The sequence below is a fragment of the Ambystoma mexicanum genome, chromosome 12 (assembly GCF_040938575.1).
Source record: "Ambystoma mexicanum isolate Mex_15411 chromosome 12, UKY_AmexF1_1, whole genome shotgun sequence".
NCBI classification, from domain to species: Eukaryota; Metazoa; Chordata; class Amphibia; order Caudata; family Ambystomatidae; genus Ambystoma; species Ambystoma mexicanum.
In genome coordinates this window covers 1,225,868,514-1,225,887,573 of record NC_090936.1, presented here as the reverse complement: position 1 = coordinate 1,225,887,573, position 19,060 = coordinate 1,225,868,514, and the positions used below count along the sequence as shown (strand labels likewise).

Sequence of the window (19,060 nt, the reverse complement as noted above, 5' to 3'; positions counted from 1 at the left end):
TGAACAGGGAATGAGCTAAGTGCGGCGTCTAGAAGGATGTGAGGCATATGGATAAGAAGCCGTGTGAACAGGGAATGAGCTAAGTGCGGCGTCTTGAAGGATGTGAGGCATATGGATAAGAAGCAGTGTGAACAGGGAATGAGCTAAGTGCGGCGTCTTGAAGGATGTGAGGCATATGGATAAGAAGCAGTGTGAACAGGGAATGAGCTAAGTGCGGCGTCTTGAAGGATGTGAGGCATATGGATAAGAAGCCGTGTGAACAGGGAATGAGCTAAGTGCGGCGTCTTGAAGGATGTGAGGCATATGGATAAGAAGCCGTGTGAACAGGGAATGAGTTAAGTGCGGCATCTAGAAGGATGTGAGGCATATGGATAAGAAGCAGTGTGAACAGGGAATGAGCTAAGTGCAGCGTCTTGAAGGATGTGAGGCATATGGATAAGAAGCCGTGTGAACAGGGAATGAGCTAAGTGCGGCGTCTAGAAGGATGTGAGGCATATGGATAAGAAGCCGTGTGAACAGGGAATGAGCTAAGTGCGGCGTCTAGAAGGATGTGAGGCATATGGATAAGAAGCAGTGTGAACAGGGAATGAGCTAAGTGCGGCGTCTCGAAGGATGTGAGGCATATCGATAAGAAGCAGTGTGAACAGGGAATGAGCTAAGTGCGGCGTCTAGAAGGATGTGAGGCATATCGATAAGAAGCAGTGTGAACAGGGAATGAGCTAAGTGCGGCGTCTCGAAGGATGTGAGGCATATCGATAAGAAGCAGTGTGAACAGGGAATGAGCTAAGTGCGGCGTCTCGAAGGATGTGAGGCATATCGATAAGAAGCAGTGTGAACAGGGAATGAGCTAAGTGCGGCGTCTCGAAGGATGTGAGGCATATCGATAAGAAGCAGTGTGAACAGGGAATGAGCTAAGTGCGGCGTCTAGAAGGATGTGAGGCATATCGATAAGAAGCAGTGTGAACAGGGAATGAGCTAAGTGCGGCGTCTCGTAGGATGTGAGGCATATCGATAAGAAGCAGTGTGAACAGGGAATGAGCTAAGTGCGGCGTCTAGAAGGATGTGAGGCATATCGATAAGAAGCAGTGTGAACAGGGAATGAGCTAAGTGCGGCGTCTAGAAGGATGTGAGGCATATGGATAAGAAGCAGTGTGAACAGGGAATGAGCTAAGTGCGGCGTCTAGAAGGATGTGAGGCATATGGATAAGAAGCCGTGTGAACAGGGAATGAGCTAAGTGCGGCGTCTTGAAGGATGTGAGGCATATGGATAAGAAGCCGTGTGAACAGGGAATGAGCTAAGTGCGGCGTCTAGAAGGATGTGAGGCATATGGATAAGAAGCCGTGTGAACAGGGAATGAGCTAAGTGCGGCGTCTTGAAGGATGTGAGGCATATGGATAAGAAGCAGTGTGAACAGGGAATGAGCTAAGTGCGGCGTCTTGAAGGATGTGAGGCATATGGATAAGAAGCAGTGTGAACAGGGAATGAGCTAAGTGCGGCGTCTTGAAGGATGTGAGGCATATGGATAAGAAGCAGTGTGAACAGGGAATGAGCTAAGTGCGGCGTCTTGAAGGATGTGAGGCATATGGATAAGAAGCAGTGTGAACAGGGAATGAGCTAAGTGCGGCGTCTAGAAGGATGTGAGGCATATGGATAAGAAGCCGTGTGAACAGGGAATGAGCTAAGTGCGGCGTCTTGAAGGATGTGAGGCATATGGATAAGAAGCCGTGTGAACAGGGAATGAGCTAAGTGCGGCGTCTAGAAGGATGTGAGGCATATGGATAAGAAGCCGTGTGAACAGGGAATGAGCTAAGTGCGGCGTCTAGAAGGATGTGAGGCATATGGATAAGAAGCAGTGTGAACAGGGAATGAGCTAAGTGCGGCGTCTAGAAGGATGTGAGGCATATGGATAAGAAGCAGTGTGAACAGGGAATGAGCTAAGTGCGGCGTCTAGAAGGATGTGAGGCATATGGATAAGAAGCAGTGTGAACAGGGAATGAGCTAAGTGCGGCGTCTAGAAGGATGTGAGGCATATGGATAAGAAGCAGTGTGAACAGGGAATGAGCTAAGTGCGGCGTCTCGAAGGATGTGAGGCATATGGATAAGAAGCAGTGTGAACAGGGAATGAGCTAAGTGCGGCGTCTAGAAGGATGTGAGGCATATCGATAAGAAGCAGTGTGAACAGGGAATGAGCTAAGTGCGGCGTCTAGAAGGATGTGAGGCATATGGATAAGAAGCAGTGTGAACAGGGAATGAGCTAAGTGCGGCGTCTAGAAGGATGTGAGGCATATGGATAAGAAGCCGTGTGAACAGGGAATGAGCTAAGTGCGGCGTCTTGAAGGATGTGAGGCATATGGATAAGAAGCCGTGTGAACAGGGAATGAGCTAAGTGCGGCGTCTAGAAGGATGTGAGGCATATGGATAAGAAGCCGTGTGAACAGGGAATGAGCTAAGTGCGGCGTCTTGAAGGATGTGAGGCATATGGATAAGAAGCAGTGTGAACAGGGAATGAGCTAAGTGCGGCGTCTTGAAGGATGTGAGGCATATGGATAAGAAGCAGTGTGAACAGGGAATGAGCTAAGTGCGGCGTCTTGAAGGATGTGAGGCATATGGATAAGAAGCAGTGTGAACAGGGAATGAGCTAAGTGCGGCGTCTTGAAGGATGTGAGGCATATGGATAAGAAGCAGTGTGAACAGGGAATGAGCTAAGTGCGGCGTCTAGAAGGATGTGAGGCATATGGATAAGAAGCCGTGTGAACAGGGAATGAGCTAAGTGCGGCGTCTAGAAGGATGTGAGGCATATGGATAAGAAGCAGTGTGAACAGGGAATGAGCTAAGTGCGGCGTCTTGAAGGATGTGAGGCATATGGATAAGAAGCAGTGTGAACAGGGAATGAGCTAAGTGCGGCGTCTAGAAGGATGTGAGGCATATGGATAAGAAGCCGTGTGAACAGGGAATGAGCTAAGTGCGGCGTCTTGAAGGATGTGAGGCATATGGATAAGAAGCCGTGTGAACAGGGAATGAGCTAAGTGCGGCGTCTTGAAGGATGTGAGGCATATGGATAAGAAGCCGTGTGAACAGGGAATGAGCTAAGTGCGGCGTCTAGAAGGATGTGAGGCATATGGATAAGAAGCCGTGTGAACAGGGAATGAGCTAAGTGCGGCGTCTAGAAGGATGTGAGGCATATGGATAAGAAGCCGTGTGAACAGGGAATGAGCTAAGTGCGGCGTCTTGAAGGATGTGAGGCATATGGATAAGAAGCAGTGTGAACAGGGAATGAGCTAAGTGCGGCGTCTCGAAGGATGTGAGGCATATCGATAAGAAGCCGTGTGAACAGGGAATGAGCTAAGTGCGGCGTCTCGAAGGATGTGAGGCATATGGATAAGAAGCCGTGTGAACAGGGAATGAGCTAAGTGCGGCGTCTTGAAGGATGTGAGGCATATCGATAAGAAGCCGTGTGAACAGGGAATGAGCTAAGTGCGGCGTCTTGAAGGATGTGAGGCATATGGATAAGAAGCCGTGTGAACAGGGAATGAGCTAAGTGCGGCGTCTTGAAGGATGTGAGGCATATGGATAAGAAGCCGTGTGAACAGGGAATGAGCTAAGTGCGGCGTCTAGAAGGATGTGAGGCATATGGATAAGAAGCCGTGTGAACAGGGAATGAGCTAAGTGCGGCGTCTAGAAGGATGTGAGGCATATGATATCGATAAGAAGCCGTGTGAACAGGGAATGAGCTAAGTGCGGCGTCTTGAAGGATGTGAGGCATATGGATAAGAAGCCGTGTGAACAGGGAATGAGCTAAGTGCGGCGTCTTGAAGGATGTGAGGCATATCGATAAGAAGCAGTGTGAACAGGGAATGAGCTAAGTGCAGCGTCTCGAAGGATGTGAGGCATATGGATAAGAAGCCGTGTGAACAGGGAATGAGCTAAGTGCGGCGTCTAGAAGGATGTGAGGCATATGGATAAGAAGCCGTGTGAACAGGGAATGAGCTAAGTGCGGCGTCTAGAAGGATGTGAGGCATATGGATAAGAAGCCGTGTGAACAGGGAATGAGCTAAGTGCGGCGTCTAGAAGGATGTGAGGCATATGGATAAGAAGCCGTGTGAACAGGGAATGAGCTAAGTGCGGCGTCTAGAAGGATGTGAGGCATATGGATAAGAAGCAGTGTGAACAGGGAATGAGCTAAGTGCGGCGTCTAGAAGGATGTGAGGCATATGGATAAGAAGCCGTGTGAACAGGGAATGAGCTAAGTGCGGCGTCTAGAAGGATGTGAGGCATATGGATAAGAAGCCGTGTGAACAGGGAATGAGCTAAGTGCGGCGTCTAGAAGGATGTGAGGCATATGGATAAGAAGCAGTGTGAACAGGGAATGAGCTAAGTGCGGCGTCTAGAAGGATGTGAGGCATATGGATAAGAAGCCGTGTGAACAGGGAATGAGCTAAGTGCGGCGTCTAGAAGGATGTGAGGCATATGGATAAGAAGCAGTGTGAACAGGGAATGAGCTAAGTGCGGCGTCTCGAAGGATGTGAGGCATATGGATAAGAAGCAGTGTGAACAGGGAATGAGCTAAGCGCGGCGTCTCGAAGGATGTGAGGCATATCGATAAGAAGCAGTGTGAACAGGGAATGAGCTAAGCGCGGCGTCTCGAAGGATGTGAGGCATATCGATAAGAAGCAGTGTGAACAGGGAATGAGCTAAGTGCGGCGTCTTGAAGGATGTGAGGCATATGGATAAGAAGCAGTGTGAACAAGGAATGAGCTAAGTGCGGCGTCTAGAAGGATGTGAGGCATATGGATAAGAAGCAGTGTGAACAGGGAATGAGCTAAGTGCGGCGTCTCGAAGGATGTGAGGCATATGGATAAGAAGCCGTGTGAACAGGGAATGAGCTAAGTGCGGCGTCTAGAAGGATGTGAGGCATATCGCCGGCATCTTGGCTGCCAGGACAGACTGATGACCTCCCCAAAAGATCATCGTCTGTTTCCACAAGCGTTCTCCTTAGGCAGCACTGCGCGCCTGTTGCCTCTTCCCTCCCGAAGCTCGCCGGCAGGGCTGTGCCGCGGCAGTCTCGAGTCTAGTGTGACTACACTTCAGCCGCACTCCGTATCTTTGCTTTGTGCCTTTTTGGTGAAACGCCTCGAATACGTTTCCGCGGCATTCCTTGAGCGAAGACGCTCTGTGGGCGCGCAACAGGCCTCGCCATTCTCATTCGTGTGGAGAGAAGGAGATCTCGCGAGAAAGGCGAGGTTCGACGCTGGAGTTCTCGCGAGAGCTGGCGGCGTGCGTCTGGCGCGCGGTCTCGCAATTCTCGCGGGAGAGAGCGAGGCTTGCACGTGGCGGGCAGGCTGGTGGCGCAGCAGCGCGAAGATCGCCTCAGGTGTGGAGCGGTGCACGCAGGCGGAGGATCCCCGGTAGGAGGCAGCCAGGCGAAGGGGGGGACGCTGGTGATGGTATAACCCCCTGGAGACAGTCATGGGGGGGTACAGGGGGGGTGTGTGTGTAACAGGCGGCCTTCACAGGAATGCCCCAGTGCCTGATCCTGAGGAGGCCTGTGTAGCGCATTGTATTAAGGCGCTATATAAATAACACATCATTATTATCATTATCAGTCTCCATGTCATTCAGTGTTCAACCTGCACTGCAGGAATACACATGTACTGCCCCAGCAAGCGTTGCCTACCAGCTCTGATTGCCTTCTGGGAAGTTAGGTAATGGTGTTAACCTACCATTCAGAATTATACATTTTTAACATCTCAACATATTTCCATGTGCTCTCTGGTGGGTTGTGTATTTTAGAATGCTTCAATGGTGCCAACAATGTATGTTTTGTATTTTGCTGTGATGTAATTGTTATGCAAATTATTATTTATGAAACTTTAAAAATCCTACATCTACATGTAGATGGTCAAAGAATTTTGGCAAGTATGTGATGCGCAGGCATGTCCCATGACTTCCATGATCCCCATGAACAGAGGGGCAGCCCAGTGCCCTGATTCTGAGGAGGCCTGAAGTGCAGGCATGTCCCATGACACGCATGAGCAGAGGGGCAGCCCAGTGCCCTGATTCTGAGGAGGCCTGAAGTGCAGGCATGTCCCATGACACGCATGAGCAGAGGGGCAGCCCAGTGCCCTGATTCTGAGGAGGCCTGAAGTGCAGGCATGTCCCATGACACGCATGAGCAGAGGGGCAGCCCAGTGCCCTGATTCTGAGGAGGCCTGAAGTGCAGGCATGTCCCATGACACGCATGAGCAGAGGGGCAGCCCAGTGCCCTGATTCTGAGGAGGCCTGATGCGCAGGCATGTCCCATGACTTGCATGATCCCCATGAAAAGAGGGGCAGCCCAGTGCCCTGATCCTGAGGCCTGATGCGCAGGCATGTCCCATGACTTCCATGATCCCCATGAACAGAGGGGCAGCCCAGTGCCCTGATCCTGAGGAGGCCTGATGCGCAGGCATGTCCCATGACTTCCATGGTCCCCATGAACAGAGGGCCAGTGCCCTGATCCTGAGGAGGCCTGATGCGCAGGCATGTCCCATGGCTTCCATGATCCCCATGAACAGAGGGGCAGCCCAGTGCCCTGATCCTGAGGAGGCCTGATGCGCAGGCATGTCCCATGACTTGCATGATCCCCATGAACAGAGGGGCAGCCCAGTGCCCTGATCCTGAGGAGGCCTGATGCGCAGGCATGTCCCATGACTTCCATGATCCCCATGAACAGAGGGGCAGCCCAGTGCCCTGATCCTGAGGAGGCCTGAAGTGCAGGCATGTCCCAGGACTTGCATGACACGCATGAGCAGAGGGGCAGCCCAGTGCCCTGATTCTGAGGAGGCCTGAAGTGCAGGCATGTCCGATGACACGCATGAGCAGAGGGGCAGCCCAGTGCCCTGATTCTGAGGAGGCCTGCAGTGCAGGCATGTCCCATGACACGCATGAGCAGAGGGGCAGCCCAGTGCCCTGATCCTGAGGAGGCCTGATGATCAGGCATGTCCCATGACTTCCATGATCCCCATGAACAGAGGGGCAGCCCAGTGCCCTGATCCTGAGGAGGCCTGAAGTGCAGGCATGTCCCATGACTTCCATGATCCCCATGAACAGAGGGGCAGCCCAGTGCCCTGATCCTGAGGAGGCCTGAAGTGCAGGCATGTCCCATGACTTGCATGACACGCATGAGCAGAGGGGCAGCCCAGTGCCCTGATTCTGAGGACGCCTGAAGTGCAGGCATGTCCCATGACTTCCATGATCCCCATGAACAGAGGGGCAGCCTAGTGCCCTGATCTGCTAAGGAGGGTGGAGGGCAGTAGCCTGTCCATTGCCATGACCCACAGACGGGCAAGAGTAAGGGCACACAGGGCCACATTCATTGCCTTGGGGCACCAACGTGGTTGCATATTCCCTTTCAGCAACTTTATCACACCCATATCAATAAAGCCAACACAATTCTTCCTTATAAACTGAGGGCTCAACATTCAGAGCACATAATCTCAGCCTTTAAAGATGAAGGTTGTATAGTAGACGGGGGTTAAAGCGATACATTAAATATCCTCCCTGGCTATTCCGCCTCAATTTTCTCAGAACAACCCACTGGCCCGATCATTAGACCACTTACTTGCATGAGGTGAACCTCCCCAGGATATCAAATAATCTGCCGTACCTGCTTGAGGCAGATATATCACTGTGGAAGAAACGGCCAAAGCCATAAACTCCCTTCCAACGAGCAAGACTCCTGGCCCAGATGGGTTCACTGCTCCAATTTACACTTGAATGTCCTTGCCCAGGCTCCTTGCCCCCTACACGGGGGGGGGGATTCCTCGTTATCCCATATTCTTAAGACAGATAAAGATCATGTTCACTGCACCTCTTACCACATGATCACAGTTTTACATTGTTATAATGCTAAAATGTATAAAAACAAAGGTTTCAGCCGCTGTACTCCCCTAAGATAGTTGACCCAGACCTGACATGCTTTATTTTTGATAGACTGGCGTAAAATTATGAGTCCTGAACTCATTGGATATAGCCCAATACAAGAAGGTCCCTTCCCATCTTTTAAAAAAAAAATACATTGTTTATATCTTTTTCTTTATACAAAAAAGGGCCATGAGGGCGAGCATCCCCCTGCAGAAGCAACACAACAAGGCTTCTTGAACATCATTTACCCAAAGCTGACCTAACCATCCTCGTCCCGTCCATATACTCCTGCATCTTTGCACCGGTCCCAAGTCTTGTGAAAACTGTGAGGGGCAACCTATGCATTAAAGAACCGTTCTTCAGCCATCCTACAGACGTCCAGGTCCAATTGCCATGTGGAAATCTCAGCGCTTCCCTGCTTCCCCGTAGCATAGCAGTATTACGCTTGACAAACATCAGAGCAGTATTTAAGAACCATTTTTCACGTTTGAAAGAGGTGTCATCCCAAACCCCTAGCAACACGCACATACCCTTGCCAGCTTCCCAAGAACCTTACATCAGAGCCTCTAAACCCATCATGAGGTATGTTTCAGGGAGTTCCCTACAGGAAGCTGGAGACTCTTTCCCAGATCCCATGAGGAGGGTCTTGGGAAGCAGGCCCACCTCCCTTGCCTCAAAGGGGGAGAAGGGATGAATTCCCTCGATTTGTCACAACTGTTGCAACGAGACCATCAGGTCCCACTGATAGTATTTTGTGCTTAAAAATATTCTGAACAGTTTTTAGGCAGTTTTTAGAGTCTGGATTCGACACTAGCCGTTGGCTAGTGATAATTGACTCGTGGCAAGTTAGCAATGCTGTGCTATGTGTATGTGTGGAACTGAGGGGGGCCAGCAACTTTTTATACTTAGCTGGTAGCATGCAACATGGTCCCCCCCCCCATGCTAGAATAATAGTGTTGCTATTTGTTTCTGACCCATCCTATGGCAGGCTTACCCTCTGCTCATGCTTTTTTTGGTTGGTTTTGCTGTAATTGTTCCCTCTAACTGTAAAACGGATTCATTGCACACGGGTGGTCTCTAGTAGCCTGCGGCAACTGGTTTACTCTTTAGTTTGTCTTCTCCTCCTCCCCTGGTTACCTGGTTATATGAGACACGTGCATATAGTCCTACTATATATGGCAAATACTTTCAGTCTTTGTACATTGTGGACTGCTGAGCCATTTAGAGGACATGAGATTCTGTGTGGCTCTTTGCAGTGATTTATTTTACTTTCTTCAGTTGTTTTGTGCTTTTGACACTGCTTTGTGTTATTACCATAGTCTAATATTGTGTCTAAAGCAAGGGCCGCATTCGGGTTTTGCTTTCCTCTGCTTTCATTCGCTTCAACATGGGCAGCTCAATTGCAGCAGCAATGGCATTGCACACTGTGCTTTCTTTCCATCTCCGAAGCGCACACATGGCATTACATTGCTCCAGGTTTTTATGAAGTCTCCAGGCAAGAAGTTATGTTTCTCATTTGGGATTAAGAAAAGCTTTTGGTGTTAACTCTGAAGATGCTCTCTTCATAGTTTTAAATGATTGAATGCCTTTGCATCAGTGTGTGAGAAAGGGCCCTGCCTCAGCCGAGAGCACGGGCTGGCTGAGAATGTGCTCTGAACTTGACTTTCACCACCACCACCATTTTCATGGAAGCGTGGCAGCCCTTCTCGGAGGGCATGGCTGATCCTCTTGCAGTGCTGTAGATCGTCTCAGCGGCACAGATGGTACCAGTACCTCTGAACGGCTCTGCTCTACATTCGCCACAGTGCCTTCACGTGTCGGCCTCGCCGCTAGAATGCAAGTGTTCACCGCAAGGCTAACGCAGGGCGCTTTCAGTGCAATCGTTCTCACATTGTTTGATATGCTGTGACAGTACAGAGCTGCTCTAGTGATAAAGCACCTACCTGTGCGGCCGGGCCGCTTCTGCATAAAGCTAAAGCTCTTAACTCGAACAGTGTTCGAGCTCATCTCTCCGTTCTCCTGAGCTGGGGGGATGCACACTGCGAGCCGTGTGAGAAGGGGGTATTTCCGAGGTAGACTACACGTCATCCTGCTCTCAGCCTTGAACTTTTTATAAGTTCTGTGCCTCCATGCCTGATAAGTGAGTGACCCTGCCAAAAACCTAGCCCTGCCTCATACATCTCCTGATTCCCGTGTAGAATAGTCCAAACAGGCCCAAAGCTTTGTTTGAGCCAGTCTTGTCATGCAAGCTTGACCTGGGACTGCCAGATCCCCAACCCTTGTGGCCTTTCACCAGCCTTTTAGGAAGTTTAGCTCTGGGGCCCAGTAACCCTGCTGAAGAGATCAGTGTGTAACCTGCTAGTTCCATAGGCGAGTTAAGGCGTATGCATCAGAGGCACTCGTTTAAGAGGCAGGTGACCGGTTTGAATTGTAGCACAGGTGAATTAGCTTTCCACTTAATAATTGGACTACCAAATGTTCAATTCTTCAGAACACACATGTCTAATCAGGGCTGCTATTCTTGTAATGGCATTCAGTGCAGAAAAAGCATCTGCACGTAAGCAGGTGCTGCATTTGCTGTCCCAACCGAACTCTCTCTCAAAAGCAGGTTTGCTTGCATTTAAAAGGACCACCCAATTTTCAAGATGAACTGGTTGTGTAGATGGAAAAGGCATTTCTGCTTTTTCACTAATGTGATTATTCTACATTATATATGTATTATTGCTATGCCAAAAGGCAAACAGGGTAGCAGAGAAAGAGAAACTCTGAACCTAAGCAATACAGGCCATCAAAGGGGTGGGGGTAGCAGACCGAACAACAGGGAATGTAATGGCCATGCCAAAACATCAATTGGAGCAAGACTCGGGAATGAGAGACAAAGGAGCTGATGGAGGTAGAGCAATAAAGAAAGTAAAGAAACTGAGGCAAATAATAGGAGACGCACACCAGCATTAGCAGTGAGGGGCAGAATCAGAGCAAAAGAGAAATTGAGCAACAAAATATAGTAAGTACACACAGATCAACAGCAAGGAGGAGAGATGGAAATGGAAGACAGTAGAAAGGCAGACCGATAACATAAGAGGCAGTGGGAGAAAGATAATCAAAAGGAGTAGCAACCACAACAGAGAAAATGAGAAAGGAGCAAGAGCCAGAGTAATGACAAGAGAGAGAGGAAGAGGAGTTACCGCAACTGAAGGAGGAAGACACAGGTGAGAAACAGCAATAGCAGGATGCAGAGACCGGAACGGCACAGTGGCAGAGAGCAAAAGACTCCAACAATGTGCCTAGCAGCCCTTAATGGTGAAAGGCACAGCATCAGAAATGGAAAGACTGGGAACAGGTTAGTAAAGGCAAGGTGAGATAGTGCAAAAACATGGTGTGGCTGTCAAACATGTAGTGCAATGCAGCAATATTAGGAGCGAGAGGCAAAGAAGTAATGCTGGTAGATTGTGGGACTTAATTGTAGCTATCACCCACACGTTGGGGGGCGTACATGACCATTTATTTCTTTATTTAATTCACTGTCATCCTATGTACTGCACTTTTCCCCTCCCCCATCCACTGCACTTGCACGATCTCAATGTCACCTGGCCTAGTAGGATCACTGTCTCTGTCTTCCCTCTGTTTCCCCTCCCTTGCCTCGTCGTGCCTTGAAACACTTGTGTATAGGCGCGTTATAAATGCCATATAATATCATATATCATAACAGCCTGCAGCTCGACCCTAGTGGGCTCGAGCAAATCGATGGCCTCGGTGAAGGCTTAGATCTGTTACCGGCCATGTATGCACCCCTGACGCGCGGGTGATTGCTACACACACCCCGGGCCCCACCTGAAGGGCAAATCGTTTTTTCTTCATGGTAGATGGACTTTGCATGTATTGTGTAATCCCAATCTCCCATGAAAAATGAAAAAACGATGGCCCAATGAAAGTCCCTTTTCTATTTCGCTAGCGGGCTCCGAGAACAGAAGAGAGCACCGGGACTGGAGCAGAAAGCTCTGGTCCAGCACAGAGGTGGTAGGGAGGGGTGTGGGTGAAGGGTGCGCAATTTCTTGGAGGTGTGAGGGTTGTGGTGTGGGTAGGCAACAGGGAGAGGCTCTCTGTTGCCTCTCCACAGTCAAGATGGTGGCACCCAGGGAAGAGCCTCGGGTGGCTGGAAAATGTGGGCAATAAACTCTGTTCTCGCCTGCGTTTCCAGCCCTTGATTGGCTAAGCACCTTTCCCCATGTGCGAATTATGACTACCTTATATAACTAGCTGCACTCCATAGCAACAGAATTCCAGTGTCCAAGTATCACGAAAATGCAGATGGGTAGCACACATTTACAGGTATTGTGTGGGAGAGCATTTTCTACAAATGCAATCCATTATTTGAATCCAGAAAACTTTGACAAATGTTTTATGTCTGTTCTCATAAGTTTAAATTTTTGGCTCTTATTGGATAGATGTCAGATATGTTTACTCTCTTGCAAAGTAGAAAACACATTTTTACTCTCTTGAAATTGAATGAACTCTATAATTCTAAAAATAGTGAGTAAAATACTCCTATTCCAAAATCCTATCTGGAGCACTGTCTGGGCCCCTTTAAACCCTCTGTTGCCAAGTCTCAAAAACACAAATAGTGACTCCTTTGTTCTCAACAGCACAACATAGCTTTTACACAGCACAAGGCCTCAAGAGAAGACGACAATTAACAATTGCTCTTGTCTTTTAGCCTCAAACGCAATAGTGTTCTACGGCAGTTGTAGTGGAATACATCTCTTCTGTAACTCTCACTGCTCGTAATCCCTAACATCCGTCCTCTGCACCTATACGATTACTTCCTTCCTGACCTCTCCTTTACAGGTTTTACTCAGGCGCTAGTAATGTGTTAAGTCATTTTTTTCTAAAGGTTGTATCCCACCTCTTCTCAAGATTGCTACAGCACTTTTCTGCCAGCAGGCAATTTCGGTAGGTTTTGCGTTAGCTTCACATGTAGAGTGGAGGACACAAGATTGCTAAAATCAAAGAGCCTTGAGTTACAAGGCATAAATTAGTTTTCAAAAATTGATTAGCAGAGTTTGCTAATTACAATTTATTTGATTAGCAAACAGACCTATTTGATTAGCAATTTTGGACTAATATTATTAATGTCACCAAAAGTTATTTGTACCCAAGATATGAAATGAGCAACAATACAGCAGTTTTGGGTACCACTGAAATAAGACATTAGTTAGAGGAGTCAGGCCTTGCAAATTCTTTAAAATTCAGCTAGACCTGCTGGTCGGGTAACTTAGTTTCCCTATTCAACCTAAGAGAAGTGCACTCGACCCATAGCAATGGACGACAACAGATTTAAAATGCAATTTGTGTACAATGATGCATGTCACTACAAACCCGCTTTGTTTGGCACACTGCTGCCACCCAGAGGCCAGCCATGCACAGTGAAACATTTGCTGCAAAGTTAACATTACATAAAGGTTTCAAACATCTCTTGCAAACGCTACTCTGCCTTGATAAAATGTACTCGACTATGCGAGTGGGCGAAAAGACTTTGCGAGCCACAGCTGAGTGTCTGTAAAATGTAAACGTTTAGCTGCATGAAAGGACACAAATACATAGATATGATAAAAAAAAGCTGTGAAAACAGTTTGGCTAGCTGTCTCCTGCAGGTGGTAATATATAATGCAATCATAAGCAAAGCTAGCTCTAGAGGCTAACTACAGTGTTTGGTATTGCAATAGATCTGTAGATGTACAGATTGGATGGAACTATTGATCACTATTTTGTGTAAGCATCTAATTTGCTTTCTTAGAGGAAAGAAAGAGACTAAGCAGAGTGGATTGCGTAGCAGGCAGAGAACTGAGCAAACTAGATGGAATATTGTAGTTTGTGGTCATCTCAATTTCAGGGTACCTGGTATAAAGCAACTGGGTGATAATTAAATTTAGATACACTAACCTAAACTTTACTGTAAAGCATGGAGATGATACAGTATCAATACTCTAATTATGCATTATGTAACCTACATTTTAGGAATGAAATTGCATTGCTGTCTTTTAAAAAATATATAAAATTGACACATACTGGTGTTTGCCAGACAGGCTATAGAAAGGTTAATAAAAGTAGCATCCCGATTATTTTGGGTTTGCAATTGTCTGAAAAAGAAACATAGATTCTTGCCTACCCCTCCCACACATGCATTTAGCACTTAAGAGTGGAGGAGATGATTATTGCTGCACTTTCTCTCCCTTAGGACTTGAAGTGAACAGAGAAAAGAGGGGGAAGAGAGCACAGAGGGCAAGAGAGGAATGCAAGGCAAGCTGTGCTTTCATTGAAGTGGGCAACTTAAATAGCTATCTTTGCTACACAAGTGTCCAATTGCTATGCAACACTGCTTATTTTATGCCTTGAGTTACAATTTCAGTTTCCTGCATTCAGAGTCTGACATATCCACCACTGCCCCAGACAAGGAATGGCCAAAGAGGGGCAGCATGACTTCACACATCTGTTTAATCTAAACTTCTGTGCACAGATTGCTCAGTATTTAGCTGAAAAACCTCAGAAAACTTCAGAGAATTGGGATGAGTAGAAGGGAAAGTGATTGACTCTCCTTATAAAAAGTGATGGCCAGATGCATAGATCACCATGGGACAGCCGCTATTACTGTCTACTGCGGGGGGAGGGGTCCTCAAGAACCAAATTCACACCATGTTTTCTGGATAGCCGCAGAAAATACACATTTCAATATAGTGAATTTAGAAGAGACCTTGCAGAAATGAAAAATTGTTAAGCCCGGTCACAGAACAACTGCAGAATAATTAACCATCCTGATACGGTGACAGTAATATAATTGATGCCTATCCCACAAATGGAGGCCTTCCCAATTACCACCGCAGTGAGGCATCTAGTGTTTGTTCCTTTGCCTCGGATTCCGCAGACCCTTCATTCTGAGTGTGATCATGCATTCAGCTCCAGCGCCTCTGAGATCAATGTCTGGTAAATGTGCACTGACACGATTTTGAGGATCCGTCTGAGTATGTGATCTAACATTTTCAGCTTGTCTTAATCCTAGAATCAATTCAGCCTCAATCCTGAGCTGGACCTTTAATATAGTATTTTCTTATTTATTAACCAGGCCGTGACCAAGTTCATTTGCATTATTTTGGCCATTGTAGAAGGAGCCAGGTGTTGAAACAGTAGACGCTGAGAGGATCCAAAGCAGATGAGCCTAATAGCCTTCATTTTGAGCATTGTAAATTCCTTGGAGTGGAATTGGTGGACATTTTTGAAGGCTACAAAGTCCTCTCTGCGCCCAGGCCAAAGAAGACCGGTGGGGGAGTGGCGCTGATCCTCCCAGAATGGATACCTGTGTCCATCCTCCTTAGTCAGGCCTACTGCTCCTTCGAGTGCCTAGTTTGCAGATTCTCTCTCTCTCTCCTAAATCTTCTCTCTTTATGGCCACCTTCTATCGACCACCAGGACAGTCCACCCTCTTCCTCTTGGAATGGGCTGACCTGGCCTCCTCTCTACTTTCCTCGTCTTCTCAACTCCTCCTGATGGGTGATCATAACATCTATCTGTACTCTCCTGACTCCTCGGGACCTTTCCGCAACCTATGCGACTCCCTCTCCCTCTCTATCCTACCATCTGGCTCCACGCACACCGCAGGTCACACTTTGGATGCTCTCATCTCTATTGACATCCCTCACTACCCCTCTCTCTTGGAATGGCCATTCTCTTCTCTCAACACACCTGAAGCTCTCCTCTCCTTTTGCTTGCAGCAGCACAGCCACTCGACTTCAAAGTCACTAGACCCATGAAAAAAGTGACAGTGGCTGCCTTTGCCTCCACCTACTCTCCTCTGCACATTCCTGTGGCTGACTCCCACCCTGACACAGCACTTGCTAACCTCAATCTCTCTATCGCCAACACTCTTCATACTCTTGCCCCTGTCATGAGGGTCTGACTGAAGCCTTCCAAAATTGCAACTCTTGATACGACTCCGATCTGGCTGCCCTTAAACGCAAATGTTGGACAGCTGAGCGGAAATGGAATTCATCGGGCGAACCATCTGACAAACTGGCCTGCCACCTCCTACAAAAGCAATATCAGCTCTGCTAAAATAAGAGTCTTCATTCAAGCCTGCATCTCCGCGGCATCCATCAACACGGCCGAACTGTTCAAAGTCTGTGAGGAACTGGCCAATCCTGCAGCAGCCTCTTCTTCTATCACACCCACCCAGGACCTTTGCTCGGCCCCGGCTGCACACTTCATAACAAAAATCCAAGACATCCTTTCCTCCCTCCCTTCCACACCACAGCATACACCAACACCGGACCCTCCCCTGGCCTCCCTGCCCCACTCCACTTCCCCTTTCTTCTCTCTCACCCGACAAGGTTGCCAGACAAGTCCGGTCTATGAAGGCTTCATCTAAACAGGTGGACCCCTGGCCCTCCAAAACCATAAAGAACAACATTGACTCCCTCACCCCAGCCCCTAGCTTTCCTCACTTTCCCCAGTGGCTCACTGTCCCCAGAACCCTGTTGCTCTCTAGGCTGGACTACTGCAACAGCCTTTTCCTCAACCTCCCTGCCTCTGCTCTGTGCCCTCTGCAACTCATCCAGAACAGAACCGCAAGACTTATCCTAGGCCTCAAGCCCAGGGACCGCATCTCTCCGGCTCTGTAATCCCTTCACTGGCTCCCTGTGGCTGCAAGGATTAAGTTCAAGGCCCTCTGCATTGTCCCCAAGGCTTTCTGGGGACTGGGACCTACCTACCTGCAACATTGCCTACCTAAATGCTGTCCCTCACGTGCCCTCTGCTCATCTACCTCCAACCTTCTGCGAGTGAGCCGGTTCTCCAAGCAGAGATTTGGAGGGAGATCCTTATCCTCTGCAGGTGCCTCTCTGGAATAACCTCCCTGCTGCCATCCGTCTTGAGCCTGATCTTCTTAAGTTCAGGAAACTCCTCAAGACCTTCCTCTTCTCCTCTTCCTTCGCTCTCCCTGTACCCTGCTAACCTAGCTCTCTGCTCTTTCCCTCTCTCCCTCCTCTTCCTTTTCCTTACAGCTTGCTGACTGGCTGCCTGGTGTACCTCAGAGTCTCACAGGTTCCGGGCACCCCCTCCAGTCCTCTCTCGCACTTGCCTCAGTGCCCTGCACCCCACCCTCACTGCACTTGAAAAACAACCACTTGGGCCCCCCTCCCTTCGACCGTCTGTGCACTTGCACAAACTGAATGCACCATGCCTGAAGATCGTCTGTTTCTCCCCCATCCCCGGCCCTTAATTGCACTTGGTAAAACTGCAGAAGCGCAGTTAGGCCTATTTGCTGTCTCAACTGTTAAATGTACTAGATGCACTTACTTTGCCTGTGCAGACTATTATCATCTCTGTAATTCAAGGGCTCTGAGCGACTGTTGTTTTACCCCAAGTTCCCACCCTCCTTGAGCGCTTTGAAACACTTGCTGGTATATAGGCACTATATAAATAAGCAATACCAATGTCGTGGAGTAGCCTGGGATTCCAAGCCGAGGATTTCTGCAAATAGTCTCCGACATATGCCTAGAGGTTTTCAGTTCTTCTCTCTACGCCAATTCCCCTGATTAAAATGTTATTCCATCGGGATCTGTTTTCCAAGCCCTTTTGCGTCCCAGACAGGTGGCAGACTGTTTCTTTCAGTCGTGCAAACTGTTGGGTGAGAATCTCCTGCTCATGTGATTGCAGGTATAAAGTAATTTCAGTCTTGTCTACTCCTTTTCAGTCTCCAAGACCTTTCTTTCCAGGTCTTCTATTGCTTTGGACAAGTTGCCCAAGCTGGTAGTCCAGTTCGTAAGATGGCAATGTCTCCTTTGTTAGTCGGAATGGCTTCCTTCATGTAGTTTGGGGGTTCATGAATTTCATCCACTGCAGTGATTTTCGAATGTTAATGGATATCCTGCCTTGGATCGTTCAATGGGCCAAGCATTTCTTTGATGGTATTGGATTTGTGTGGTTGAGTCTCTCCTACCCGGGTATCCTTTGAGTCTTTTGCTTTGAGAACAGGGGATGACTTGCTGGTTGCTTTCACCTATTATGGGGCAAAAGAGCTACCGTTGTGAAAGAGCAAGTATGTCAATGGGTGAGAGGCAAGAAGAGAGCACAGACCCCTGCCAAGCAAGCCATTAAAATTTCGTTTGTCCCTTGACCTTTAATGCTTCACCTTTCATGCTTCACACGGTCGATATTCAAAATCCACAACACGTCCTGCCTTGGTGAAGATTTCCATTTTCTCCAACTACTCTGATCACACTGGAGTAGTAATATGATCTTCTGAAACCGAACCCCTCGCTTTACTCTAATCCGTACTTCGCTTGTTGCAAAATCCCATCTAGTGGTGACGTACGTTGCTTCCCTAAGCGTCTACCAGCTGCACCTCCCTCAAAAGCTTTTTGGTACCACTGGTGCCCAGAGGTGACTTCCACCTGAAATGAAGAGACCTGGAATTGCCCAGACTCTGTAATGCTGCTGAAAAGCCTGTGGTGTTTGAGGAGTGAGTTAGTGTATGGAACTCTCTAGACCCTGGGAATACATGAAGCTGGGGAAGGTGGTAGAGGAAATGGGTAAGTCGCAGGAGTGACCTCGGAATCAACAGTGCTCCATGGTCCGCCAGTTATGGGAATGGTGCCCTGCCCGGGAACTCACTCCTTCAGTTGCAGCCATCTAAAGAAGATCTGTGATGAGTGAAGCCCTACCCGCAACTCTCATGCCCATCTCCTCAATTTCTAACTGTGCCGTTCAATTAGTGTTTTTCCTTGGGAAACCCTTCACGGAGGCCGGTCTGGCCCCGCTCAGTTGTCGCAGTAAGAAAGATTCAGAAGTAACATTAATTAGTCCTACATCACTGTATGCTGAAGGGGCCCTTGCACCCGAGACACGAAAAGGAGTGCTGGGTTGTCTTTGTGCAGCAGGTATAGATCATTGTGGCATAGACCTTCCCGGAGCGCCCAATAGTCTGCTGGCACTCCTGACCAGGCCACCCCACGCATTATTGATTTGTGGGCACTGAACAGTAAGAGGTCAAGTAAATTCGTGCCACTAAACACTAGTGCCTCCTTCAAGACAACCTGTTTGCCAATGACTAGGCAGAGGGAGTGCTGCCCCTGCATAGGCAAGTGCTGCTTAATTATCCTCACACCT

General features: G+C 48.4%; 1 protein-coding gene across 1 annotated transcript in view; it reads left to right on the top strand.

Moving 5' to 3' along the window:
• Positions 1-5,304: 5,304 nt before the first annotated feature.
• The window catches only part of SYCP3 (synaptonemal complex protein 3), a 784,994-nt gene continuing 771,238 nt past the window's right edge, over positions 5,305-19,060 (top strand). The window contains exon 1 of the mRNA XM_069629895.1: positions 5,305-5,406. The gene's annotated coding sequence lies outside the window, so the exon portion shown is untranslated. The remainder of the gene's footprint in view (positions 5,407-19,060) is intronic.